General features: G+C 33.4%; 1 pseudogene; it reads right to left on the minus strand.

The window, feature by feature from the left end:
• Nucleotides 1-684: 684 nt before the first annotated feature.
• Nucleotides 685-1,628, minus strand: LOC109677439 (olfactory receptor 6C6-like; annotated as a pseudogene).
• Nucleotides 1,629-5,442: the final 3,814 nt, after the last annotated feature.

Consider the following 5,442-nt stretch of genomic DNA (forward strand, 5'->3'; position numbering starts at 1 on the left):
ACTAAAGCATGAAAAGTTGGAATAATCTATACCAAGAGAAATATATGGTAAAGTGTTTACTAAACCTAGTTCAAGATCTCAAAGCCACTGCTAGCCATTAGCTGTACCCTTTCAAATGCATTCCCCTGAGTAATTTGCACATGGTTGTGCCTCACTCTTCTGTTCTTGTGCATATTTTATTGTATTCTCCAAAATTTTCTTTGAAGTTCCACCAAAGTCATCCCACATGGTTCATAATATTAGTGTACACCATGTCTTACCACATACAGCATAGCAATACTTGGTTTGTGTGTTTGTGTCCTTTAGGCAATGAAAACTTCTTAAAGGTAAATATTGAGCCTCTTGCAATGTCAGAAATAAGATAGATGTACAACAATGCATGATAACTTGACAAGATGCATTCAGCAGCTTACATTTATACAAAGTTTATTTTACTCAAAACCATAGTTTTTAGAAGTTGATACACAATAAGGAATTGTTAGTTAACATTTAGATTGAAAGAAGTTATCATAGTAGAGTGAAATAGTTCATGAGAAAGGGTACAATGTAGGGTGGATCTGAATTACAAGACTGTTCAAGAAAATATTCTATATGATGCAACTGGTGAGGCAGAAGAAAGATCATAAAAATGTGTGAACAGGATTTTCAGTTTTTAAATTTAAGCTTCTAATTCATGCCACATACTCAAAATTTGGTTTTTGTATAATACAAAATCTTTTGTAGTATGTCCTGGAAAACTACTTTCATCTACTGGTTCCTGAGAGTGTAAATGAAGGGACATAGTAAATGGGCAATTTAGGTGTAGAGCAAAGCTACACCTTTGAATACAATCACTTTTTCTTTTGCAGATGGTTTAATGTACATAAAGATACAGCTACCATATGTCAATGAGACAACAATTGTGTGGGAAGAACAGGTGGAGAAAGCTTTGGTCCTTTGCTATGCAGAAGGGAATTCCAGAGTAGTCTTAATGATGCAAATGTATGAAAGAATCACTAATACCAATATGATCACAAGTGTCACCACAGCTGGGATAAGGGACATCATTTCTAGGACATGTGTATCTGTACAAGAGATTTGCAAAATAGGAGATATTTCACACATGAAGTGGTCAATTACCTTAGAAGCACAGAACTCCAGCTTGATTCCTATGACAACAGGGGGAAAGATGATCAAGGACCCAGTTACCCAGGAGCTCAGGACAAGCTGGTGGCACACTTTGCTGTTCATAACAATTGGCTAATGCAGAGGTCAACAGACAGCCACATAGCGATCACAGGACATGGCAGCCAGTAGGTAAAACTTGGTAACTCCCAGTAAAAGGAAAAAAATAACTGAGCTGCACAACTATTGTAAGAAATGGTTTTGTCTCCAGTCACGATGGTTATCAAGAATCTGGGAATGCACACAGTTGTGAATATGATTTCTAAACTGGAGAAATTACAAAGAAAGCAGTACATTGGAGTCTTGAGGTGAGAGTCCAGCAGAGTGAGGAGGATAATGATTCAATTCCTCACCAGGCTCAAGGTATAGTTGAGAAATAGAAACAGAAAAATCACAACTTGCACTGGTGGGTCATCTGTCAATCCTAAGAGAATGAACTCTATTGCCTTTGACTGATTCTTCATTTCTCTTTTGCAAGCCTAACCAGAGACACATGGGGAAAGGAGAAAAACTGAAATATCTTAATTGTACTAACATATATTCATAAACACTGAGGCAAAAAGAGGGATATATGACCAAATGTATGCACTTACAAATAATTTTTGTAGCCTAAAAGTTCAAATGATACATAATTACATGCCACAGGTTAATTAAAAATTCTGTCTATTCTGTTCTCTTTAACCTTCCCCACAAATTTTCCTGGCAACTTGAAAAATCTATATTTTGGGTTTAAAGGCATTAAATTCCACAATACTCTTTTTTTCAGTACTGGTGATTTAATCAAACCTCACACTTGCTAGTCTAGCACTCTACCACTTGAACCATGACCTACACCCTTTCCACCACATTTTTAACGAACTATTGAATATCCCAGAAAGAATATTACTTCCTTGCTTTTTTACCTATAGGAATTTTATTTAGTCCAATCTAGTAGTATCCACTGTTATATTAGACATATCAGTCTATTTCACATATGCATTATTTTGTGGACTTTTGGAAGAGCCTATTAAAGCACTGCTTTTGTTACAATTTTGCATGTGTGATATTAATAGTGCTTTACATTTCATGTATTATTTTGATAAACTAATTTTGAAATAAACTTATATGCATAATGTGCTTCCAAAATAGATATTAGTGAATATTTTAGTACTTTTTAATGACCACTGAAGACTTGTAGGGTTTATCTACTAAGTGGCCACAAGCTTTTATCACAAAAAAAGTGTGTTATTATCCTTGTTATCAGTAATACTCAGATTTTTGCTTTGTTATAATTTGAAAATTTTTCTAGGGAGTTAGTCAAACAATTTTTGAAATATGTAGGTCTGACACACTGTTTTAGAGCTATGTTATCTCAAATTCTATGGAAGAAATTCTTAGTATTTTTCCACATCATCTCACCCAAGCCTAACTTATAAAGAGTCAGAGAAAATGACACATAGATGCAATAATATATGAATGAAATACATTACATCAACTCTTAACAATAGAATTAATCTACATTAAAAAATTTGTAAAATATGAGCATTCTTCATTCAAATATGACTCCTTTCTGGGGAGTACTTACTATGTATTCGCCTTAGTTTCTGATTCTGTAATTAACTTAAAAGTACAGTGGACTTATGTTTTTTAAAGTTTCTTTTTTTTGTTATTGTTGCACTGTGGGTACATTGTGTGGACTTACCTTTTTTCAGCTATTATTTATTCCCCTCTGTGCTTGAAGTAGATGTGTACTAATATAATTAGTGACAAGTTCACTTGCTTATCTTATTATCCAATAGGTAAATTTATTACTAATGACTTTTGTAGGTTCAGGCAATGCTTCCATAAAGAATTTCTGCATTCCCACAAATTCACTATCAAAGTTTGGGTGTCAGATATCGATAATCTTAATATGCACCCACCCACCTTCCATTCCAGATATGCTGAACTTTGTGAAATGTTTCTACACTTGAGATTGTTGTCATTCAAAATCTCAAATTAGATGAATATTCTTTAGAGTGAAATAAAATGAAAAGTTGGAAGAAAAATATAAAATCACTATTGAAACATACACAACTCTTCCAAGAAAGAGACACCACACATAGTCAATTCCACACATACAAATGCTGCAGTTCTATCATTTTCTGCTTACTACTAACTCAAGGGAACCTGCTGAAAGAAAAACAAATGTTCTCTGGGGATCATTGTTATAAAAATACTAATTATTTGCAATAAAAGGCAACACTATAGTCTACTTGAAGTCAATGCTGAAGAGAAAGCTTCCCAGAGGATTGTCATAAGTGATTTAAAAAGCATCAATAAAGTATTTAATAAGAACATCAACAGTTCACTGTCAGGGGCAACACTAGGAAGTCTCAAGATGGTTTATACACACAATGCAATGGACCACTGACATGTATAAAACAAGAAGAGACCTTAAAACCATAAACTAATTGAAATAAACAGATAGAAAATGGTTTCACAATCTTGCAAAAATACTACATAAGTTTTATTTATATAATTCTGGAAAAGACTGACCTATAGAGACAGAAAATTGATTGGTGGCTTCATAGTCTGAGGGGAAGAGGGGAAGGGATAAGTACCAAAGTATCATAAGAAAATTTTAGGGTGGTATAAATATTTTAAATCTTGATATTTGTGGTGGTTGCAAAGCTCATCAAAACATATTCAAAGGTGGACTTTGCCATTAAATTCAATCTAAACCATCTTTCCAACAGATTTATTTTTTATGACATTTGTCCCTTTTTTTATGGTACTGAGTTTTGAACTCATGATTTCATACTTGTTAGCAGGTACTTTGTCACTTGAGCCACCAGCAATTTTTGTGTTGAGTATTTTCAAGTCTTACAAACTTTTTGCCCAAGATGACTTCTAACTACAATCTTCCTGATCTCAGCTTCTAAAGTAGCTAGGATTGCAGGCATGAGTCACCTTTTATAACTAATTATTTAAAGAATGACTTAGGTCTGTATTGCCTAAAATAATAGACACTACTCAAATTTGGAGGGATATTTTTAAAATATAGTTAAGCTTACTGAATATATATATATAAATTTAAAAGATTTTGAATTAAATATTCAGCTTCTCAGTCATTATATACATCCCAAGTGCTAAAGAGCTACAATAGGCAAATGCCTAGCACATTACATTTTATCAAAAACCATAAATTACCCATCCATCATGGCACTGGTTCCATTCAGTGCTGCTTCTATGAGTTTGATTGTTCTGGATGCCTCATATAATTAAAATCATGAAATAACTGTCTCTCTGTAGTTGACTTTTTTCTTTGAGCATAATGTTCTCTATGTTCATTCATATTATTGCACATGACAAAATATCCATCTTTTAAAAGGCAGAGTAATATTCCATTGTATGTACCTGTCACATTTTCTGTATCGAATCACCAAACTATAGACATTTAAATTTCTTCTGTGCATGGCTCTTGTGAATAATGCTGCAAAGAATGTAAGAGTGAATCTATGTCTTCATGATCCTAATTTTTATTGTTTTAGATATGTAGCTAGAAGTTGGATTGCAGAATCCTATGGTAGTTCTATTTTTTAATTTCTAAGAGTGCTCTTAATATTTTTTTGTGGTTGTACTGTTTGACATTCCAACAGTGTTCAAGAGTTCTGATTTCTCCACATCCTGACCAACATCTTTGATTTTTGTTTAAGTCATCCTAACAGGTTTGAAATATTTCATTGTTGTTTTGATTTCCATGTCCTGATGATTTGTTAGTATGAGCATCTTTTCACGAACCTGTTGGCTATTTTATGTTTTCTTTGGAGAAATGTATATTCAAGACCTCTGCCCATTTTTTCATTGGTTTATTTTAGATGTTTGCTTTCGGCCTTTAAACCTACAGACTAATTGAGTTGTCTCTTTTAGTGATAAAGCCCCTGCCAGATTTTTATAACTTATAAATATTTTATCCAGCTCTGTAGGTTGTCTCTTGATTTTTTTTGCCTTGTTGTACAGAAGTTTTGGTGATCTCACCTATTTTTGCTTTTATTATTTATCATTTTGGTGCCACTCCCAAGAAATTATTACAAGACAACTGTCATCATGTTATCCTCCATGATTTTTCATGGAGGAAAAGTTTTCTTCCAAGACTTTTACAATTTTAGGTTTTATGCTTAAATACCCATTTTGAGTTGAGTAGAGTTGTATATGGCATAAATATTCAGTTCAATTCTTTTCCATGTGGATATCCATTTTCCCCGACACCATTTGTTGAAGAGACTGTCCTTTCCACATTGTGTATCCTGGGTACAC

The sequence above is a fragment of the Castor canadensis genome, chromosome 8 (assembly GCF_047511655.1).
Source record: "Castor canadensis chromosome 8, mCasCan1.hap1v2, whole genome shotgun sequence".
NCBI classification, from domain to species: Eukaryota; Metazoa; Chordata; class Mammalia; order Rodentia; family Castoridae; genus Castor; species Castor canadensis.